This window comes from Anser brachyrhynchus (genome assembly GCF_964034855.1).
Source record: "Anser brachyrhynchus genome assembly, chromosome: 4".
Taxonomy (NCBI): domain Eukaryota; kingdom Metazoa; phylum Chordata; class Aves; order Anseriformes; family Anatidae; genus Anser; species Anser brachyrhynchus.
Window position 1 is genome coordinate 37,626,359 of NC_137698.1, and position 24,297 is coordinate 37,650,655.

Consider the following 24,297-nt stretch of genomic DNA (forward strand, 5'->3'; position numbering starts at 1 on the left):
TTTTACGCCCAGCTCCCACTGCCTGCCTGAGGCAAAAAGGCCTGCAGGGCGACGTTTCCGAAAATGCTCCTCAGCAGGCTGGTTTCTGTGGGGGCAGGCTCAGCTCAATGATCAGTGCTGAAAAGCACTGGGAGGAGGCTGGGGAGTAGGGTGAGATGGCAGCCCAGGGGGGCAGCCTGATGGAGGCTTTGTACCACCCTTGGGATACTTGTCCAGTTGCCTGGCACCACAGCTGGCCTTGCAGCCCTCCAGGGGGCATTTGATTTTACTGGCTTTTCTGGTCCTTTGCGTTTCTAGGCATATTCTTCTTTTTAATGCATTTCTGGACTTTCAGAGAGCCCAACATTAATTAATGAGAAGATAGCACGAAAACTGTGGGAATAGCTTGTGGTGCATAGAGGCCTGTCGGCACTCCACATCTGCATGTTGTTAATGTTCATTCGAGGGACATGCACAGATACTATGTAAATCCTTAGATTTCTGTCATGTCAATTCAAATGAACACCATTTACCTGTTTCTCTGAAAGCTGATTGCTAATTATGAAGAGATCTGTCACTGAGAAATGAAGAAAAGAAAAAAAACCCTGCTGAGAACAAGAATAGTCCTTTTGAGGATCTGTCTGGCTTGAGAATTTACAAACATTGGTCTGCTCAGGCACATAAGGCAAACCCAGGCACCCTGGAATCGGAAGGCTGTAGACATGGCAAGAACAGACAGTCAGCCTTGCAGCAAGGACTGATTTAAGCAGTGAAGCAGAGAATAGCAGAGTTACGTATAGATGTGGTGGGACCAGGTTTCAGGTGAATGAGGTTATTCATCAGGACTGCAGGAGATAAAACATTAACAGTAAGTTAAGTATATCTCAAATTAAGGCTGTTTTTTGTTCAACATGAATAAATCCACTATTAGCTGCACAAACTGATAAAAATTATAATCTGGGAAAAGCTATATAAAGAGCACTGAGCCTTTATGGTAATATGGGACAGGAATTAATTTGGTACTTGCTATATCAAATCAAGTGGCTAAGATCACCTTAGTTTCAATGGCATTGAATTCAGCCCAACATGAACAAGTGACAACTGTTGTGACAGGAATATTCAGTGCCCTAATCCTCTAAGCACAACTGAATAACCTTTCCATTATAACAGAAGAGACTTACAAAGGAAGTAGGCTATAAAGGACTAATAACTCAGATACAGTCATTCCTTTGTATTCATAATGGGAAAAATTAAAGCCTTCCATACTAGATTTGGGGAAGTAGTGACTAGTGAGGAGCTGTATGAGAAACAGTGGACAAATACAGCACCTTGGTGAGGAACTGATGTCCCTCTTGCAAAGAGAAACTGTGTCTCACAAGCCTTTCGGAGATCTCTATGGGTCAGAAAGTATTCACTTTAGGGAGTTGAAATAGTTGACCTCCATTTCCAGACTTGCAATTAGGTGTAAAGTCTCATAAGGAAACTTTGCAGCAACAGCATAAGGGGAAGAACAAGTTGAAACAAATGACACAGAAAAATGTTCTCTGGATTTGAGCTGTTTCAACATGAATAAATGAAATTGATCCAGGAGAGTAAAAACAAAAACAATAACAAAACAGTTAAGGGGAAAGACCCCATGATCTCGATAACACAAAGACAGTTGAAATTCAGTGTAACTCAGACGTAAAGGGGGACAAAAAAGATTGAGTTTACACAAACTCTGGCATTCAGGAGTAAGATCTTGAGTTTGTAATAGATAGCTTTATGAAACTTTTTGATCAGTGCCCAACTGCGGAGAGAAAAAAAGTCTAGCATTAGAAATTATGAGGAAAAGAACAGAGAAGACAGAGAACCATTTCCCACCAGCTACCTTCGAATACTGAATCCTGCTCTGGTCCCAGCATTTCAAAGGTTATAAAAGAACTGGCAAAGTTCAGAAGATGGCAACAGGCTCATCAAAGTTATCAGAACAGTTCCTGTTAGAGGCAAGATTAAATAGGCTGGAATCCATCAGATTGAAAAAGAGATGCCTGAGGCTGTAAAACAATGAGTGACATGGAGAGAGTGGATAGCAATCGATCGTTCACAGTTTCCTCCACTACAAGAAGAAAAAGACATCAAATAGAGGTAGTAGACACCAAATTTAGAATAAAGAGAAGGAGAATGGTTTCCATGCCTCTGGGTGAGGATGGCATGAACTCACATCAATGAGGGGTGCTCAGTGCCCGGAGACCAAGTCTGGCTCAGCAGTCCCCTCAACTGCAAAGGGTTGAAAGCTGGCAGAGACTTGGGATTATCACACATTTGTCCTGCTCCTTAGGCACCTGCCTTAGTGCATTGGTGGAAACAGAATAGAAGTTAACTGGATCTTTTGTCCAGTCAGGTCTGGTTTGCCTCTGTTCTTCTGTAACATTATATCGCTAACAGGACGAAGCAGTTTCTAATTACAGGGCTTGCTGTGCTTGGAGGTCCAAGGCAAACCTTCACTGAGAACGGTACCAATCTCACAGTCTTTGTCAAGATCCTCTGGATAAAACATACCCAGATGAGTTCGCAGAGAAATCTTTTTCTAGCAAATGAAGCAAATAAACCCTGGCATCTCATCTCGTGCCCTGGAGAATTGTCTGGCAGGATGATATTGAATTAAAAGGCTTAATCACAATCTGCTAAACATACCAAGTTTGTGTACTTTGACCCCACATGAGTACTAGAGATACAGATAATACTTTAGAGACCATGTTATAATTTGTACATCATCCTATGTCATGGCAATGAGACCAACTATTGCAAATTATAAATTTGTAGCAATACCATGCATGGCATAAAATCTTAACAGTTCACATTTAAGGGCTGGATTGTTGGGTACTCTGAAACTGCTTTATACATCACTGACATTGTAACAGGGGAATTAAAGTGACTGTAAGTTATTCTTTTACATCCATTTAGCCTCTTTTATGCTGCCAAAGCCAAGTAAATTGGTCTTAGAGCAGCGAGCAGCAGGCTGTTCCAGTTTAAATCTGCTGTTGTTAGAGAGATGTAGTCCCTGCCCATTTTATTTCAGATAGAAAAAAGTACGAGAGAAATGGTAGGAGAATAAACTTGTCGCTGATGCAGACTGTAAGTGCATGCTGCAGAGCTACTTTCTTGATTTCAGGTGACACAGAAGAACGAGTTGAAACAAATGACACAGAAAAATGTTCTTTAGATTTGAGCTGTTTAAACAATAATTTGTTGTCGATCAGACTCAAGAAGCTTAACTAATGCTTAGTGAACTATATCAACTAGGATATCCTTTTTCTTCAAGTATCTTTTCCAGTTGATTAGCCTGTAACTAAAACGTCTCTCGAGTAAGATACAAATTCTAGATGCCCTAATAAACTGGCTAACCAGTAATCCATTCCCACTGCCATGCAGCTTTCACGTTTGTAATCTCAGGGCGTTATTCCTGTCAGTATAATTTTTCTAGAAAAAGAGTTGATTATTCTCCACAAGCTCTGTATCTGACCTCACCCCTCCTGATGCAAATTTTAAAATGGGTGTGACATCCATCACCCAAATTCTGCATTTAAAGCCAGGCTTGACAGCATTGGTCCCTCTACCTCCCCCCTTAATAGATTTGCCAGTTCAGCATCATAAATGTAGCAGGTAGACTTGCTTTTTACAGATTTTTAGCTGGCTTTAATTTTTAGTTATATATTTTTGAAAGATAATCATCAGATAAGCAATATAAAAATATCTTCTTTATTATGACACAGGTCTCCACTACCATTTTTTGTCGGCTTCTGGAAAAGCAAATAACATAAACTCACCTATAACTGCAGTAGACTAGCAACATAAAAATCAAGCCTTGCCTTAGCAGCTCTTCATGCTAGCATGGTGTGCAACAATAGGCAAAGCTTTTAGCCCGCAGAGACTAAGGGGAAGTAATTCTAATATATCAGACACAGGCATTTTCATTATCATTAACAAGCATGCTGGATTATTCATGAAAGCCTCACCTACGTATATAAGTAGGCATTTGCCATTTATTCCTTAGTGTAATTTAACTCAACACATCACTTTTTATGGTAACCTTGTGGAAGGTATTTTGATCTTAATCAGTTTTTTTTTTTTTTTTTTGTTAACACTTCTCGAACTCCCTATCCATTTGCACCTACCCATCTAGCATCGGGTTGCAAAGCCATCCATCAAAGACAATATATATGACTATGTCATGGGAAATCTTGCAAGAATTACTTAAATAAAGTCTGGATTTCGCTGGAAGTGTGTTGGGAGGACAGGCTCCATAGGGCACCCCTTCCTGCAGGTGAGGAGGAAGACTGTGACACCCAGCTTGCAAACATTGCTCCAGATGGAAGAGCTGGCTTGTCTGAAAAAGAGCATTTTATACCTTCAGTGCAAGGGGGAAATAGGAAAGGAGGCATTACTGTTACAGTTACTACAATTCCTTCCCAGCCTCCTTCTTCAACAATGCAGCTCCTCTCCCTTCACAGGGCTTCTCCAAAAGCCACAGCACGGAGCTGTGTCCTGCTGCTGCTCCTGGCCATTGCTCCTTTGTACAGTGCCACCAATCCCCTGCATGTCCAGGGAGGATGACCAAGGTGAGGCACCGCACAGCATAGCAAACGATGGCAAAATTTACCTCTTTGTGCTATGACCTCACCTCCAACAAAAAGGTGGAACCAATTAGTCTTCTTGTTATCATCCATGTCATTATGTTTAGGCATGGTCAAGTTACAACATACTGATACATGTGTAGCTGAAGAGCAAATAGAAGGAATACTCCATAGCAAACTTAACTTGTTTGTTTGGATTGGACCAGGAACAACCAGAGATGTTTGAGGTAGATTATTGGCCTAGTTTTTGTGCTAAAGAGACAAGGATGTCTTTTTGTACGGCTACATCTACAAACTATGGTGAGTGAGGGAGTGGTAAAATGATGTCTATACTTGAATTTCGGTGTTTTGATATAAGGCAGGGAGAAGTATGTAATCTCTGTTTTGCCAAATTAGGGCACTAATTTGTGAACTAAAGTTCACTGTTGACTTGCATTTTTCCTTGACCACACAACTTTCTGGAGCTATGTCTGTTTATTTCATATCTGTCGTCTGTAAGGGTAGTTCAAATCAAGAAACGTACTAAGTTTTAGTCAAAATTATATAATTAACTAAAACTGGTTGGCTTAGCACCTTAATGAATATATAATTTAAGATGGCTGGCTGCATACTTTTTCTGTTTTATTTCTTCAATACTGAAAATGAATTTCCTTTCTAAAGAAAAGAAAATAGAATGTCCTAAAAATTACCCCAGCATAACATTTATTTCCACTAAAAAGTCATGTTATTCCTATGAGATTTTTGACTGGTATTAAATTTTGCACCAGAGCTTCCTATTAAACTGTACAGTAAGTATAAAAACAATACCCCTGAGATTTTATAATAGCTTATTATTCCATGGATCTTTTCCATAAAAATATATATTTTAAAACATTTCCTTTCAGTAGCTCGATCTACTTCCCTGTTGTAACGAATGACAGTCACATTAAAAAAAATAACAAAAAAACACACAAAAAACCAAAACCCAACAGATAAATCCATGAAATCATTGATTTAGAGCAGAACTAAAAAACAGTGCTGTGAAAAGAGCCCCCAGCAAGAGGCAGTGAAGGTTTGAGTAAGCTGTTGCAAAGGGAAAGAGCAGCTTCCTGGAGATGATCTCAGCATAACAACCTTATTTTCTTCGGTCCCTATTCTTCCTTGTCTTTTCTCCCATGCAGGAACTGTTATTATGGCAATAACAGACACTTATGCTGTTTATGCTATCATCCAAATGTGTGATATGATTAGCGTGCTTGCAGCAGGACAATACCACCATGTTGTTTATAGCAACTAATGGCTTGGGAGCACACAGAAGGGATGGACATCTCCATTACATTAAAGCTCCAGCTAAAGCTGAACAAGCTGCTGTGTTGCTCCCTCATGGGGGACAGAAGATCTGTTGCTTTCTCTCTCAGCTTCTCTCTGAGCTTCTTTTTGGATTTTGTTTGAAAATCCAAAGAGGAGAAAATGAGAACAGTCAAAGTGACACACAATCAGTGCATTTCATCTTAAAACAGTAAATTCTGCATGCCTGTGTTGTGAAGCAATAAATACACAGACTGAACATTTTGATGGACTTGGATTACACTGTAATGCAAGAAAACCAGGACAGGTTTCATGTTATTTCAGATGTCTAAACTGCAAACTAAGTATTTCCTACAGCCATTGTGCTGTCACTTTATATGGCCCAAAATTGAGCCATCAAAGGTAGCATTTCTGCCCCATTATGGATATTTTAAAAGCTCGTCAATATTTCTGAACATCCCCAAATATAATTAAATGTATTTTGGTCCAGCCACCAGGTGCAGGAGAATATTATTTCCAGATCCAACACACTCTCTAAAAAAAAATCTTGTTTTATACCTGCATATCAGAGAATTCAGACAACTACATTGTCTGGAGCAGGTTTGTTTTTCTTTTGGTGTTAAGAGTTTTGCTTGATCAGTAAATAGAGGAACTTGAGGAATGCATTTCTTGTTTTATTGATATGTACACAGCAATTTGATTGCCTGTATGGTATCACAGAACACAAATATTTTTTATATGCATACTACCTCATCTTACGGACTAGAAAATGGTATAAACAAAATGTCAGATGAGGAAGAAAAGCTGGATTGTATGCCTGATCAGCAATTATAGATTGAATTTTAAAGAAACATTTTGACAAGTTTCCTGACATTTAAACTTTTTTATTATGATATTATTATCTTTGTTATCATTACTGCAGTGGTACATGGATTTATATGAGTACCATTTCCAAACAGCAGATTTGTGTTGTACTAAGCTTCTCTACACCATTCCTCCTAGAAATTCTAAAGTAAGGGGAAATAAATGTCTCAGTGCTGATCAGAGTAAGTTACATCTGTGCTGAAAAACATAAACCAGGCATCTAAATCAACACTACCCTGGTTTTGATACTATCTTATAATATTTTTTTCTATCCCCCTTTCCAACCAACATATTTACAAAAATTTTACTCAGAGATTTAAAGCATCCTACTACATTTTATACTATGCATTAACAGCACAGTAACTATTAGCCTACATCAGATGGAGGAATTCCTTGATAAGACTATGGTCATTGTTATAAACAAAGGAGACGGAAGATTAAAGCTTGTTCTTTGTTTTGTTTCCAAAAGGAAAATATAATGCACCAGAATGTTTCTGGAAAGCAAGTGAAGATGCTATTACCAATAGCTTTGGAGGTAATAAATGTCAAAGCTAAATGAAGGACTGTGACACTGTGAAGAGCATCACATCTTATTGTGCTTCTGTCTTAGCTCACACTTTGGTTGTATTATCTCTGCAATCATATCACTGGGCCAAATTTTGATCATCTTAGTGTCAGTTATACAAAGATTCAACGTACGAGGAAAATGAACACCTGGCAAATGAATGGCAAGAAGCCCTGAAATACTTGTACCTTCCTGCATGAAGTCCAGTGTCTTATATTTCAGCTCCCCTTGCTAAGATTTAATAACATGAAAACGAGTTCAAAAAGAAATACATTTCTGCAAGTTTAATGAAGAAAGATGACACTCAGCAGCTTCTTCAGAAAGTAAAGCACTAGTGAAAGCACTCAATAGACTCAAGTCCTTGGAGAATCTTACCAGTAGCAATTTCACAGGCTTGTCTCTTGTATGCTACCAACCTACCCTCACCTCTGATTGAGAAATACTTGATCCTTCTTAATGTTTTAACCCCTGCACCTATGAAAAAGGAGAAAATGAATGGCCAACTCAGAATTAGCGTTGTGCTTTAAGTATTGTCCAGTAGAGATGTTTCCTCCCTAGCCAGTGTCACATGCAGGTTAATTCTGTTTAAGCCGCAAAAGTCATATATTCACCCAGGCTTTTGCAGGCAAACTGGAGCTCATTCTGCATGTCCTCTGAGCATGGCTGAAGCAAACCAGCTCTGACTGAAGGAACGTGTTTAATCTACATCCATTATTTCTTCCATCCAATAAAAGTAAGAAAAGAAGAAAGTATTATCCTCTGGTGGACTATTTTCACCTAAAAGAGTTGGTCTCCAATAATTTTTAATACAAACTTAAAATTTCAGACTTCCCATGCAGTTTTTTCTTTGCCTTTATTTCTCCATTTTTTTTCCTTCTTTGTTTAAAACAAATTTGAAAGCAGCCTCCTCAGGCAGACTTCTATTTGGACACAAGAGGCAGGAATGGTAAAAAATCTAGGTGTATTCTCCAGTGCTATTTTCAGGAAATGTGGAAGAAAAAAAATCAGTATTTGTCCCAATATACACTGGGAGAGGGATATAACATCTCTCTGAGAACCTGAATTGCTTTCCACAGCAGAAAGAAATATCCCCCAGACTCCCTTAACAGAAGTCACTGGACAACAGCCTTGTGGAAGCTAGTGTTTGCTTCATCTCTTCTACTCTTAACTTTTTTCCCCACAAAATGTTTTGAGAGTGATGTGAAGGATGTCTATCCTTCCACAAAACAGCCCATGCCAGGCACGTGGCAGCTTTTCTCTTCCCTTTCCCCCAACATCTTAGCAACATGAAGCCGTCTAACAGGGCCTGCTCCCTACGAGCTCTGAGGAGCCCCCCAGCAAACCTCTGGCTTGGTTTCCACTCCCATCCTTCTTTCTCAGCTCTTCCCTTATTCCTTCCCCAGCAGACTTCGCCAAGCACAGACTTAGGTGTAGGTTTCACATTTTGAGATTCTGATGAGTAATTTTAAGAAATTTGTGCAAGGTAAATCCTACCTGTGATTGGCTGGCAGGCAGCTAAATATACATCTCCTACAGAGTGGATGAATTCTCTTCTGGTTTTAGGCAAATGCTATAGTTTCAGAACAGCTCAGCTGGATCCAACATAATTTCTTTGGACTTGTCACAGGAAGAAAAAGGTAAACAGAATCTGTCCAAACACATGAAATGGAGATAACTTCATACTTCAAGATGATTTACTTTACATTTCTTCTCTTAATTAATTTACTAGCAATAAATGTTCACCACCTAACCTCACTTCATCCCTAAAAATAACAGGGAGGAAGTGGTTAGAGTGATTTTACATATTAACACCATCTATACTTGCTAAAACATTTTTCCTGGAGACTACGTTTGTATAACTTAAATTAGCATCTACTTCGCCACTAACGTTAGTTAAAATAATGCAGAGGCAAAGAAATTAATGCATGAATGCCAGACATTACATTGTAAGGGATTTATACTTTGAATATGGAAGCAATTTACCTTATATTAAGTATTCTCTACAAAAATAATGGCAATTGCATGGGTTAATTAACCCTGAAATAGCTGAAATAGTATTTACTCTGAAGACTGTTATATTCATTAGAAATTTATCTATAAGCAGTCAACCAAGAAAGCTAATACACTCTGGAGTTACTGTAGCATACCCACCAAATATTTTTTTCAAAACAAACATGATTCTCCCCCATCTACATGTGCTATACCTATACAGCCATTTGCCACATGTGGCTCTGCTCCAATATATGGAAATGGCATGATAGCAGCAAAACATTATAACACATACAGACAAATATGTAAAACACGGTGCTAAATGTTCTAAGTGTTGAGCTACAAAAGGAGGTCCTGAAGCTTCATAAGAGTAATCCCATTAGATGAAAGTATTCCAGTGAATTGACCTAGATGACCCAGATACAACTCAGGAAGGAGCAGAGCATAGTTCTGAAACTAACCTACTGCTACCCAGAGAAGCTGAGAGATTAATAGCTGGTAAAAATGGGCTTGACTTCACGTATGACCTGACACATGACTTAAAATAATTTAAGTATGTTCCTCCTAAAATGAACAATACAATTGAGTGAGGATTTTAGTTTATGCTAAACATCTCAATTAAAGGACAGTCTGTCATAGACACAGGGAGTAAAGCAGGCGATAGTCTGAGAAATACTTGAAGAAAATATGGTTCCTTCCTAAGCTTTATGACCTTCTTCAGGCCTACAATTGCCTATGATTCCAGTTTCTCCCAGACTCTTAAGTAAACGTCTGGCTCACAAAAGGAAAGAAATTCCCCAGAGATTCCCTTGTATTAATTGTCCTTGGTCAAAGTAAGGCACATAAGGCAAAATTCCCTTTCACAGCCAGAATGGCACACAGGTGCTCAAAGGCCAGCTATAGCCTGGGCCCAAATCTAACTACCTTGCGAAGCCAGCGAGGGGGATTACAGATATTTTACAAGCAGATCAGATCCATACAAAGTAAGTGATGTTCTCAAAATCATGTAACAGGTCAGTGACAAATCTGCAACTAAAAATCCACTGGCCTCACCACCAATCACTAGGTTTTTTTTTTTTTAATTTTATTTCACTTCTTTTATTTCATTTACTTCACAATACAAGGCAGATACCCTTTCCAAACACAGCCCTTGACCAGCAGAACATGCAACTCATTTTAAGCAGTGAACATCATTAATTCTTAACTACCTTATTCACGTTACATGCAAGTTTCTGCAGGACAGATTGGGTCAAAATTCAGAATATATTAAAGATGAGAAGAGAGGGACAGAATCAGTGAGGCATGTACCAAGCCCTCCAAAATATTCTTTGTAATACTCTTTTAAATTGCAATACAAGGAAAAGAATATACCATTAAGCAATGATGATTTCAAATTAAGCATTTACCCTAAGCCAGCCTGCAATATCATACACAGACAAGAGACTGCTATTTTTTGAATGGCATCAAATTGTGAATTGAAGCACAGTGGGTAGGAAAATGCTGCAAAGGGTTTTGAAAGTGATTGCTCATCTGTGTAGTAAAATATATCCTTTTTGAAGTCCTGCTGTGACCAAGATAAAAAGATCAGGGGTGAGAGCCTGCATGAGGTCTGCTAGCATCTAGGAAACAGAAGAAAAAAATCCTTGTCCAGCATAGGCCTGATTACGTTACAGGTATGTGAATAAGCCAATACAAGACACAGATAAGAAACCATCCTCTGAGTAAAACTCTGAAATCAAGGTGGCTGTGATTTGAAATGTTAGCTATTAGCACAGGGGTCATGAGTTTTCAAACAAGGAATGCCAGAAAATTATTTTTTTCTTAAATTACAGAAAAGAAACGACACCAAGAACTCAGCAAAACCACAAAGGTTTCCTTTCATGAAAGGGGATGTTGCCTTTTAGCTAATAAATAGCATTTTACCTCTATAGCAAGCAGCAGCAGCTCCATACTCTTACTGCTGCTGATATTCACATAGAGCCATAAACCAACCCCACCTTCAGATACCTCTACTGACCTGCTACCCCTTCCTAAATACAACCCACACATGCTATTCACACCTGCTTGTTTGCTGTCTTAAGCAGTGGCTTTATCTTATCACTTCTTGATTTTGCCAGTCGGTATCTGATGTGGTTAATCTACTTTTGCTAGTATAACATTCCTCTGGATGTGTGGATGACTGGATGACCTATGGTGAAAGACAAAGGGTTTCTGGAAGCCTTAAGTCAGTTTATCTGAGTTAGCAACCTGGTGGTTGCCCTGCAGGACTGTGAGAGACCTGAAATGCCACGGCATGGGGCACCAGCTTCCAGAGCTCTAACATTTTGTTAGCATGCGTGTCAGAAATCCACCCAGGTGCTGTGAGATTTCCCATACCACACTTCCTTTTTTACACACACATACTATTTCCTGGTGCATAAATTAGACCATTCTAGGTCGAAGTTAAAGTCAAAAATTGCTTCAGAGATGTGCTACTGAACACAAAAATGGGCTTGCACAAAGCGCTCCCTCAATTATCAGCCCCACCTGTCACACGGGCCTGGCCCCCTTCCAGTGCGAAAGGAAATGGCCAGTAAATGGAAGAAAATGAGATGTCTAAAAGATATTTTTCTACAGGCATTCACATCTTATTTCTGAACATTCTTTTCAAGCTCAAAAAACCTACTTTTCTATGGAAGAGAGTATCTGCTAAAGCTCCAGTTTAAATTATTTTCTTTAGTTTCCAAGTGTTTAGTTTTCTTCAGACAAGTGTGGTAACTCATTGGGCTCCTCTTGCTGTGAATTTGCAGGGCATGCATTAGAGGATATATGTATGCAGCTGTAAAAGGAAATGCATACTAAATGAGAATGGATTTCACATAATCATTTTATCAAGCTACCAATGATAAGGTATCACATCATCTTGCTGCTCCAATCTGGCAGGCATTGCTGAATTTTCAGTTTTTTAGAAGTTGCTCGTCTTCAACCAGCTGCTGCAAACGGAGCCAAAATCTATTTCAAAGGCGGGTGTGAACTACTGTGTGAACTACTCCACCATAAAGCACTGCAAAGCTCTAAGGACTTCATTTTCTATTGCATCAAACCTTTTAATTTTCATCATGTGATGTAAATAAAATGCTATCATGGTCTGAGCGAAAGTTGTTTCCAATATAAAGTGATATAAGTAATTACACCAGTGGAGGGCAAGGAAAATGTGAACTCAGCTACTTTCTGCCAATTCTTCCCATTGGAAAATGAGAAAATTGGGAACAGCTGGCCATTGGCAGGGATATTCTTTTTGTAGGCATTGCTGTCCTGGAAGACACAGTTTTCTTTGTGGATAGTAAGGTAAAGGGAATAGGGGATTAAAGGCAGGGTAGAATCAAATTTCTTGGTGTTTTTGGAAGAGTCTTAAATAGAGAAGATTGATAATATTCTGTTTGTAAGTAGAGAATTGATTAACTTTTAAGAATTAAGCCTATAGTTTGAGTTGTACTTTTAGGAGATAGTAATGAAAAAATAAGTGTCATGAAATTGCTTTCTAGGCTGTAAGATTTCTTTCTTGAGAGAGAGATTTTCTTGACAGTTTATATATATATATTTGTCGGTGGCTATCAATATAATGCTTTAAACTAAGCTTATTCTTTTATTCCTTGAAATTTAGTACATGGAGGGAATGTGGAAAGAAAACAATAACAGTATCTTGTCAGTAAGCAGGGAGCTATGTATTGCCTATGTTTCAGCTGTCTGATGACTTTATTGTTTTAGACAGTAAACTAACTGCTGGCTTGGCCTTCCACCTTCTGTCCCAAACAAGTATTGCCCAAAGATACTGAAGTATTTTTGTTTTCTGAGATAAAATAAAGCAGGGTGATTTTATTTATTTATTTAGGTAGAGGTTAAGTGCCTAATATCCAGTAAGAGGGCTTTTGGTCTACAGAGATGTCCTACAACAAGAGTAGTCCTGATTAAAAACCATGACTTTTGCCTTGTGCAAAAGCCAGTAAAAAGACCCTTAAAGTCTGCAGAGTTTGTATTTATGGAGCTGAACTGCCAACTTAATTGCTGATCTGGAGTCCTTAAAGCATTGTATGCTGTATAGCCATTTATGTTGGTGCAAAGGGAGCAGAAAATGAAAACTTTTTTATGCTGCAGCCCCCACTGCCTTTAGTACAAGATGTGAACATGTGCCTTGCTTGGTAAATTGATTCAAATTAGGCCTGGGAATTATTGTTATATTGGTTAGACCACTTGATGTAGTGGTTCTGTAAGCTTTAAAATAGGCCATCTGACATGAAGTCTGGTTAAAAAAAAAAAGCCACTCCATGACTGTGTTTTGAACAGTTGAGTAAGTTTGTTGTTTAGCACTTTATGTCATATGAATATGATGTTTCCAAGGGCATATTAGTGATAAGCTCATGTTTGTTGTCCTATGGAACTTTGGTCACTACTTTTTTTTTTCTAAAAAAAAAGGCAAAAATTGCATGGTAATAAATGAAATCTGGAGAAAATGTCACTGAATAAGAATACAATAGCAGTGCAATAGTGTTCCTTCTTGGATTTTTAAGACTGACTTTTTCCTAACAGCAGGAAAAGAAGTGAAATTACTGTCCAGATGGATGTTGATGATATAAATTTGCGTCTTATATCTGATGCGTAGAACAACATTTGAGTTAGGTAACTTTGTTACAATAATCCCCTACTGGTACAACAAACACAATAAATATTCCCGAAGTGTAAAGGAAGCAAATCTATCTATCTTTCAGCAGGAGGTGCAATCTACTCAGCACAAGACTTCATTTTTTTTTTTATTATTATTTGCATTACCACCCATTTCTCATTTGGTACACAGTGTGATACTATCTCTGCAGTCTTTTCTCCAGCGCTTCTTTATTGTTTTTCATCCTTGTCTTTTGATGAAACGTCTGCAATCACTTGGGATAACTGAGGAAGTATGTTCCTTCAACACTGTTTTCTTCAGCCTTTTGTAGTATGGTGTGTCTCACTTTCAGTTTCACCTCTGTTAGGTCAGCTGTACAGCTGCTCCTTTTCTGAGTGTTGATCCTGCAAGTTGTTCCATGTTGGCAGTGGCCTACATTGGCCTCCCTGGAGTCACTGGCACAAGGGATTGCCCTCACAGAGGAACCTGTACAGACAAGACTCGGTTTCTTTCAGTGCTTCATGTTTCCCAGTTTCCTTGCAGAACCTAGTTCACCTTCTTCTTGCTTCTTTTGCAGTTGTTCTGTAGCTGCATGGCAACACATAGATTGGGTATAAATCACCATTAGATCAGCAGGGTAACTTTTTTGTACGCATTTATCATCAGTGTAAGTAACAAGGTGCGAGGCACTGAGAGCCAAACTGTGGTTCACGGTCACTGATTCGCTGTTTGTTAAGAGCCTGACATAGTTCACAGATTTCAATTTTGTGCGGTAATCTACAGTGACACTTAAGCAGGAAGCTGTACTAGCAAAGTTCAGTCTTGCTTAGGATGTGTTTTTGGTGATTTTCATTCGGTGCTTTAGGCTTCGGTTCAGTGCCAGAAGCATCCTTTGTTTTCAGGCAGGGTTGTTGGCTCTACTGTGAGAACGATAGTGGCTTCAAGGGGTGGGAGTGTTCAGCCACTGATAAGGGAATGGTTTATGCTTTTGTTATGATTTAATTCTTGAATCGCTACTTCTTTGCAGTTAAAAAGCACGTATGAATTCAATATTCTTTGCTGTGTTGTGGCTATTATGGAGAAGCGATGCAATTATGCTATGCAGTCAGTCGTACTGACTGTCCTGAGAACAAGCAGGCTTGCATTTTTACCCTGGCTGTGCCTTAAAAGGTGGTTGGGCAGTCAGGAATACATAATAGTTTAAATCCTTCATAGTTATCCTCCCCAAACCTCCCCCATTTTGCTACAAAGCCTATATCTTACTACTCCACATTTTACCAACGTTAGCATGACATACCCAATTGCGTTTGGTGTATGTTAACCCCTTTCCCTTGGTAAACAATTATACAAAACATGGATGAAATATATCAGAAAATCCTTCTAGGAAACAAACTACTTGATCCATCCAAATGCACTCTGAGCAAAGGCCTATAACAATAAAGATTTGCATTTTCTCTTGCTTAGTTGTTCGCTGTTCCTTGAAAATTCCTACCAACCCTGTTATTTCCCCCTGCGCACTGGGAGACTGAGATTGCTTGCTACGGCTTCTCCAGCAGAGAGACTCCACTCTGGCTGCTGACAGACCATTAAATCCTACCTCTTGTTTTTCATCCTGGAGTTTTTTGGTGATTTAGTGTTTGCTTTGATCCCAGGCCTTGGCCTGCAAATAGTAAACCTTACTAGTGGGACTGGAGAAGAGCAGGGAAATTCGCCAGTAGCTCCACATGCTGTTCCTTTCAGAAGTTCTCAGTCTGTCACAGTTTAATTTCTAGTTTCCTCCCTTCCTCCCTCGCCTCCTTGTCCTCACCTTTTTCAGTAAGAAAGAGACTCAGTATTTGACTCTACTGTGAAATAGAATGGTATCAAGTGAAGTCTGTGTGAGCTTCCTGACATTTGTATGGTGTAACGCAGGAGGTCATGTGTGAGAGTTGGGGTAGTAACTGGCGAGCAGAAAGGGAGCGATTTTAAAGAAAAACATTTAGAGTTGGAAAATAGCAGTGAACAAGTAACAGGAAAACTGTTCCTGCAGATGTTTAATTTTATTTATTTCTCCTGCTACTACAGTTGTCTGTTAAAGGCTTGGCTTCAGGTGTTATTTATACCCCAATGAGTTAAATTATACAGCCAAGTAGCTTTGTTAGGGTTGTGTCTTGTGCTCTACTGGTGCAAGTCTGCATTGCTTTTTTGAGAAGGCTTTTATAGCTTGTCTGAAGCTTTCTGATGCATTTCTTATGAAGCACAGGTACATCCAGGGTAAAATTTTCAAGCCCAAATGGATGCAGTCAGACACCCCAAATCCATATCTAGGCACTTGAAATATGTTTTTTTTTCCAGAGATAGTGAGCACTGAAACAAATTTGAAATAATTTTGAGGTCAATACTTTTGAACATCAGATGACATTTTTTATGCTAACGTGTAGTTTTGAGCTCTGAAAACTGTGCGATGGAAGAGGGCTTTAGACTATATATCCGTTTTAAAACATTTCCAAGGGGCAATAAAAATCTGATTATTTTTTCTTTTCCCCACACTGAGAAGCATATGTTAGATTTCTGAACAGGCATCTTCTAGTGACATCTTGCAACTTAACATAGAAGTCTAATCTAGAAATCAGGCTTTCCTTCCTGTACTCTGCAGTATGACCTGCTGCACAACAAAGCCTCACTTAAGAAAGAAGTGTACTTGGAGACCTTTTGATAACCGCTCATTGTATGTACAGTGTACTTACTCTAAGAGCATGGGATTGCTTTCATGTGAAACATAACTGCAGACTAAACCTGAACAGTACTCAGCCCTTAAGGGAGCAGAGAAGGAAACTTATCTGTAGTTGAACTAAATCTGGCTAACTTTACCAAGTTCCCTTCTTAAAACATAGGTTTTAACTGGTGGCATTCTGAGTCTGCCAGTATCAATTCATACACCAGCAGGATCTTTCTGGTACTTATTATACTACAGAACATTAAAAATTGAACAAGAAAGAATATTATGAAGTAATTCCTGTTGCGAAAAGCAAAATTTTGTTCATGAGAGATACTCCAGAGACTCATCTCTGAATTTAAAAGACAGTTTCATTTCGAGAGCTTGCTCAATATGAGTATAATTCTGCAAACACTTCTGTAGGAATAGCTTTACCTAAACGTGTAGTTCCATCAATATACAAGATTTTCACGTATTACTTTTTAATGTTTAAGTGTTTTGACAAGGCAAGATCTCTCTCACGTGCCTTCTCAGGGTTTTTCTTTCTATTTTTATGTAGCTTAAAATGCAAATATTTGGTTAGCTCCCCTTTGCTCCCAATTTTGTCTCTGTGTAACTTTGTTTTGACTTGAAACTTTTGAAACTAAATCCACCTTGCTTTGCACAGGTCATCACCAGGCTTTGTCCTAGTAGCTGTCTGTAGATGAGTATAGGAGGTGAGTACAGATGTTGTAACATAGGAAACCCTAAAAATTAACCCTGTAAAAAATGCTAGTACGTAGGCTAAAGTGTTATTCTGTGTTAACTTGACAAATTTTGTATATGACCGTATGGGAGTTGCTTTTACAGCTCAAATCCCAAACTGTGCCCGGCTATAATGCAGAGAGAGTTCCAGCAGGATTACTTGAAGTTTGAAATACAGGAATTTATCATCTAGCTACAAAAGAAACAAGCAAAAAACATTCATTATACGGAAATGGTTGTTTACTAGGACTCCTGCCTTGGCTCACATTGCCAATGGCCCCAAGGGCCACGGGTGGGCTGCCCTGGGGCCACGGAAGCCGTGGGTACTTTGTGGGACCCCCTGGCCGCCAGAAAGGGGCGAACCCCGTCCCTCCACCCCAAACTTGAGGGGCTGGGGGATCCGCTCGCTGGCCCTGAGGGGTGTCCCCCTTTCCAGCTGTGGCAGGGGCAGTGCCTGACGCTGCCCCTCGGCTCCCTTCAGTGCCCGTGCGAGGGCTGCCCAGCACGGGGGGGGAGGAGGAGGAAGAGGAGGAGGAGGAGAAGAAGGGGGGCACTCAGCCGCCTGCCACCCCTGTCCCGCAGCGACCCCCGCCTCTCCCCACCGTCCCCCCGGGCCCAGCGGGCTTCCACCACCGCCCCTCAGCGGAGGCGGCCGCGGAGGCCGGGCTCCCTCTGGGCGGCGTGAGGTGAACGGCAAGCGGCGGCTTCTCCCTCCCACAGCCCAGCGCCGGGCTCGCCTCCTCCAGCGGCGGCGGCAGCAGCGGCGGGTCACCTCTGCGCGGCCGTGCCGTGCCGTGCCGCTACCGAGCCACCCAGGCAGCGGCAGAGGCGGGCCAGCCGGCCGGGAAGCCGGCGGCGTGCAGCGGTGGCATTGGGAGGAGGAGACTCACCCGAAGGCGGCGCCGCGGGGCAGGAGCGCCGGTGCCCGCGGCGGGCGGGAGCCGCGACTCGCCCTCGCTGTGGCGGCGGCGGCGGGGCGGGCGAGCCGGGCTCCCGGTGCCGAGGCGCCGAGCCCTCGGTTTCCTCCCGCTGCCGCCGCGCTGGAGGCTGCGGGCTATAAATAGCGGGCCGCCGGCCGCCGCACGCACGCAGGCAGCGGCGGAAAGTGCCCCGCCGGGCGGCCCCCCCCTGCCGCCAGCCAGGTAACGCCGCCGGGGGCAGGCCGGGCCGGGCGGGGCGCGGGCGCCGCTTCCTCCTCTCCCCGCCGGCTTCTGGGGTGCAGGGAGAGCTCCGGAGCCGGGCTCCGTGCCGCCGAAGTCCCTCCCTTTGCAAGTTTCTTAAGGTTACAGCCCGCCAGGCGTGCGGGGAGCCGGCGGAGGGCGAGGGAGCGCTCGTCGGGGGTGGCCGCCGGGCTAAGCGGGGGGCACCGGGGGCTGGGGCAGGGTGCGGAGCCGGGGCGGGGGGCAACTTCCCGGGGAGCGCCGCCGGGGAGCTCCGCGCCTCCTCCTCCTCCTGCTGCCGCGGGCGGCTCTGCCCGCCCGGTGCCGCCGTGCCTGGCCTGGACCGGCAGCCCCGGTCCTCTGGGGAGGCGTTGGGGGCTCCGAGGGCGTAACTCGGGAGGGTTGTCCGCGGTGGTGGGGGTGCTGGGCGAGGGGCAGGCGCCGTAGGAGCCTCGAAGGGGTTAATTTTGGTCGAGCGGTTGAGCTACAGGGTACCCATCCCCATCTTGCGAATAACAGCGTCTGCTGAGGTGTGATGGAAACCCCAGGGAAGGTATTGCGGGGGAATAAGTTGGGCAGAGTTGGAACTTGAAATGCTGTCGGCCTGAAAAGAAAGGGACCGAGGGGTGGGAAGGAACGGCGTGTAATTTCTGAGCTGCGATCGAGCAGGGCGCTTGCTCTTTCCCGCAAAATAATACACAGATTTTTGAAGCGTGAACGGCAGAGCTTGTGCTTAGCTGTTTGCCAGGTGCCTAAAGCTAACCCAGTGCCTAATTCAAAAAAAAAAATAAATAATAAAGAGATAAATAATAATAGCACCAAATCTTTGTGGAGCTATGTTTTTATCTGTTGTGAAATTAATTCATCTAATGCTTTGCTTCCTCTTCACCAGAGGAATTGTTTACTTGTCCATTAATGATGCGTTAAAATATATATACCAAAATCAGGCCATATGTACGCCTTTTGAATCCAGCTTTGATTCTCAAAAATGAGACTAATTTTCAGTCTTCACTGGTTTACAGGCACCCTCTATCTATATTTAAGAGATGTCTACATAGCAAAAACGATAAGGGAAAGCGTCTGTATTTCTCAGCCTGCATCAAGGCAGGAGTTTATGTAAAGAATTGGCTATTAATAAAGCCTTATATTGAGATAAGTATTTTACAAGCGTGGTAGCCTTTGAAAGGGCAGTGTTTCATTCGATTTTTATTATGTGATGTTTTATTTTTTGTTATTAATTCTGAACTAGATTTAAAGAACTGTGGATATCCTAGGTTTTTGTCCTGTGCACCTGTATATTCAGTGGGGTTTGTGCATGTGAGTCCTCATTACTGGAACTATCCAAGCAGCACTGAATGCTGTTTGCTTCACACGTTCTGATAATTACACGAATATTAAAATACTAGTCACAAGGTTAATATGAGCAGAAATTAGTCCTGTGAGATTTTTACAGCTCTGATGACATTAGTGGGAGCATGGGGCAGTGTTACTACTTTACAGTTCCTGTTCTTGCTTTTTTTTTCTTCATTTTGTTTCTCTTCATTTTTTTCCTCTGCTTTCTGATAGAGTTTCTACCGCGCTGAAGATTGAGTCTTCTTTTAAACATCAAGCTTTTCTTTTGCTGGTTATTTTGGTCTTCCTAAGTCTTAGAGTTCCAGTTCTCCATGGGTTCTTCAAACCTTGTTAGTGCTGCCGATGTCTTTTGCCCTGGCCTCTCTGCACAGCCATATCTGTGAGGCTGCCTTAGTTTTCAGACCAAAGAATTCTGCCTTCCTAGGGGTAAGGGATATTGCTCTGAGTGGTTTGACTGTTGCCTATTGGTTTGACTGTTGCCTCCTGGACATAGGAGGCTGGAAGGTAGTTGGCAGGTGAAATAACTGTTTGAATAGGCCTAGGCCTATATTCCCTAAGGGTTTTGACGAAAAGTAGTGGGATTGATATGTCTGATGAATTATTTAGGTTGTTACAGATAAGTATTTTTAGTGAAGGACTTCTGCACAGAAATACGAAAACAATACCTTTTGGACCTGTATAAAAGATAACTTGCAAAGAGAGGCAAGCGGGAAGGTGGGCAATTGCTCCCAGCACTGATATCTCTTCACAATTTATGATAACTTGTATTAGTGTTCCTTAACTCTTGGGCAGTTACATATTTTTCCCTTCGGTAATTTAAATTTTCACAAGCTTTGCAGTATACCATGTGCTCTGTGACTGATGAAAATTTTTGGGAATGACTTGTTTGGTTCAAATAACTACCTATTGATTTTTTTTTTGTGTTATGTTAATATTTTGTTGTTACTGGTGATGAATGACAATTGTTATTAATCGCACTTTTGAGGAAGGATACCTTCTTCTAAAATCACCTGGATTGATATAAATCACATTCAATGAGATCCTCTTCCTTGGCTCTTAAAAAGAACTTGGAAATTCAAGACACCAAAATGGAGTGAGGGAGGGAGCGGCGCTGAAGTTTCATCAGGGAGAGCTGGCGGCCCCAGCCTCACCAAGCACGTGGTTTTGCTTGCTGCTTGTCCAGGCTTTCGAGCCCTCCCCAGCTTCTTGATTTCACTTACAGACCTGTCAGTCTCTTTCCAGTTTTGTCCCAGATTCTATGTCTTGTCCTTCAGGAGCAGTCACAGTTGACTTTGCTGTTCCTGCCCTGAAGGAGTTTTTTTCTTAAGGGATGTCTAATTCTTCCTTAACTTTGCTAGATAAGGATCTGGTCAGTTAGCTTATCAGGCTGTTCTGGAGTTGGTAGTTGATTGGTTACAGAGAACCTGATCCAACCCTGAAAAGGCTGGCTGGATTGCACAAGGTTTGTATGTGGACTTTAGCTCATAAATGTCTTTGCAGTGATAGAGGACTTTAATTAGAAAGACTTGCTTGTCTTGATACAAAATCCAAGGTGGCAATACGAAAAAGGAGCTGAGGTTTGAATTTTGGTTTCTTGCTGTTTGGAAGCCTATGTTAAATGCTTGCAAGCTGAATGTTAAGAGGAGGAAAAAGTATAAATGAATGATGGAGGATTGTTTATTTTCTTCCCCATAATGTGCAAAGGTATATTCAGATAATTTGTCAGTTCCATTGCAGATCAATTCAGGGAGGAGTTTTTTTCCCCATTTCTTCTATCATCATAAATTAACCGAAGACAGGTGGAATCTCAAACAGCAAACAAGATTCATACAATGCATTGTGCAATAAAAATTGCTGTTAGGAGACAGGATACATTGCATTTCTTCCAAGTCTTGTGTACCTTTTTGGCAAGGTATACCAAGATAACATACTGACAAGTGAAGTGGGCATATTGCGCTACACATGGTATGTTTACTAATTTGTTTCAGGAGGGATTGAATAGAACAAATTGTGTTCCCTTACTCTGTAGATTTTTCAAGTTTACAATGATAACTTCACACTTTATCATTCTTACACCTTTCAGCAATGAGTTTTCAAATGTTAGATGTCAATATCTGCAGAGGTACAGCTTAAAAATGTAGAGCAATTTCTGCTTCCACGGTGTTTAACACTCAAGTTCTACAGAACTTGCCATCCTCCTGAATGCAGAAGAGATGGGGCAGGGGATATTTCTTTCATTTACAGTAGTTTCAAGTCTGTAGCTGCAGGGGAGGTTAATATTGATTTCCATAGATAGGGATCCTAATAGGCTTTTTGCCTCAGCCTAACAAACTAAGCCTCTTTCTCTTGTTGGTCTGTGAGTTTGCCTCGCAGGTTCATTTGGATTGTTTTTAGTCTTGAAGAAGGCTCTATTTAATGAGAATTCAGAAGACAACATAAGCTAAAGGTGCTTACTCAACATAGTATGTGTCAAGCATGGTAAACAGGATGCTGTTTATCAAGTTCGTTTCTTTGACAGGCTGAATTAGTACTCTGTTAGTGTGTGCCATGGCATTAGAAACGAAAACTGTGTTTTCTTGGACTTTTTTTCTGCTCATTGTATATCTTTTTTTTCTATGAAATTTTACCCTGTGCTGTGACCTCAGAGAAAACTTGTTCTGAGTATGGTAGTAAAGTCAAACTGCTTTGTCTGACTGGGGAGCAGAATTATTTAACAGCGTTTTTCTCCTGACCTTTTCATATATACAAAACAAAAACACTTTCATTTTTATTGATTTGCTTAATTCTATTAGCTGTACACCTGCCAATGAGAGTTTCTTGCTTGCTGCAAGAATGTGAATTTGGCAAATAGAGTGAAAAATCTTAATAAGAGGCCTTAAGAAGACCAGCTTTTCTTGTAATTATAAGGGGTAGATGTATAATGGAAAATTAAGAGAGAGAAACTCTTGTGGGAAATAAGCTTTTATTGTATTTTGACAGTTTTTCATGTACCATCAGGTTTTTGTATTGTTTAGTTATTCATAATCTGTGATCTTGGCACATTACAGCAATGCTAGTAGGATGCACTGTACTTAAGGTGCTTATTTCTGTTAAGAAAATGACTCAGAAACATGAAAATGGGTATAAATGTCTATGAGCTAAATGTGACTTGGTATCTTGTGTATTTACTGCTGTGCAAATGGAGCATTAACCAGAGCGCATCAACGCGCTGGTATTGTACAGCGTTTCTATTGCAGCAGTAACAGCGCGGCTTTGCCTGGGTTTTGTTTGCGTTGTGTATGTGTATACAGTTAAAGGCAAGTAGGAACTGAGCTTTATAGGATAAAATGATTTTCTCTGCTGTAGTGACGTAGTTGGAGTAAGTCTTTTTAATGAGTTGGTCCAGTTTACACCTTGGATGAAAACAGAATTTGTTAAACAGAATAGGAGCTACTCTATTAGATGTTGAGAATAAGGTTTCCTCTTTTAGTAGTTAAAAAACAAAACCAAAAAACCAAACCTTTCTGATTGATGAGAATTATCATAAATTTTCTAATTAATAATCAGGAAGTTGGAGTGCGTATGCGAAGTGCCCTCCAGCTTTAGCCAAGTGAGCCCCCTGCCAAATGCAGCTAGAGCGCGACACCACCTCTGGAACTTGTGTGTTGCTGTCTGTCACGATACCATTCGTGTGGCTTCTGTAGGACGGCCGCGTGACGTAGCCTTGCTGTGTTAGCTGGAAATGGCACTGTTGGCTCGGTGGGGGAAGCTGATCGTCAAGCCAACTTCCCTGCAGTCCTGCACAGCGGCCCGTTCCGCAAGAGCAGTGTGATCGACCTCATCAGGCAGTGATCCAGTGATTAAACCTTGGAGTAAAGGTACAGGGAGTAAATGATGAAGCAACACCTGGTTTAAAAAAATACATTGAAATAATCATTCTAAATCTAGACCTGCTATTGAGAAATACTGTTTAATTTCATCTGTAGTTTCTATAAAAGCGCAGATACCAAACCTGTGTTAATTTAGTTTTCATTTGGGGAATCTACATGAAATGTTTTTCCAAATGAATCATATCTGATGATTATTTAGCCACCGAGTTGAAAATTTAAGTATATAATTTTACTTTGTTGCATTTCTAGGCTTTTTTTTTTTTTTTTTTTTTTTTTTTTTTTGCTTTCCTGCTGCTGGTGTCAGATATCTTTTTAGGTTTTGGTCCTAGACACATGTTGTTTAAGCTGGTTATTGTAGTCTTATCCTTCCAGCAATTGATAGTTTCCAAGTAATAAAAACAAAAACGGTGTCTGCTATTTTTATGGAAGTTGTTTGGTTTTCAGTACCTGAGGTGCTGACGGTCTGCTGGAAGCTTGGAACATACGAGGACAGTCTACGCTAGGTGGCAGTGCAAAATACGAAGAAGCTACAAGTCA

The 24,297-nt window shown here is 41.0% G+C and overlaps 1 protein-coding gene and 1 long non-coding RNA gene across 6 annotated transcripts in view; one reads left to right on the forward strand and one right to left on the reverse strand.

Annotated features, from left to right (window-relative positions):
* Positions 1-259: 259 nt before the first annotated feature.
* LOC308194752 lies at positions 260-12,622 on the reverse strand. The gene is made up of 3 exons (XR_013950833.1): positions 11,224-12,622; positions 8,806-8,959; positions 260-4,348 (listed from the first exon to the last, which is right to left on the reverse strand). It is a non-coding gene; the product is annotated as an uncharacterized lncRNA (long non-coding RNA).
* An 11-nt stretch (positions 12,623-12,633) lies between these two features.
* The window catches only part of INPP4B (inositol polyphosphate-4-phosphatase type II B), a 304,962-nt gene continuing 293,298 nt past the window's right edge, over positions 12,634-24,297 (forward strand). The window contains exon 1 of one of the 5 annotated variants that reach the window (XM_080590944.1): positions 12,634-12,721. The gene's annotated coding sequence lies outside the window, so the exon portion shown is untranslated. Of the gene's footprint in view, positions 12,722-17,427; positions 18,521-24,297 lie in introns of those variants that run through there. The other 4 variants (XM_080590935.1, XM_080590949.1, XM_080590952.1 and 1 more) reach the window with 4 other exon arrangements.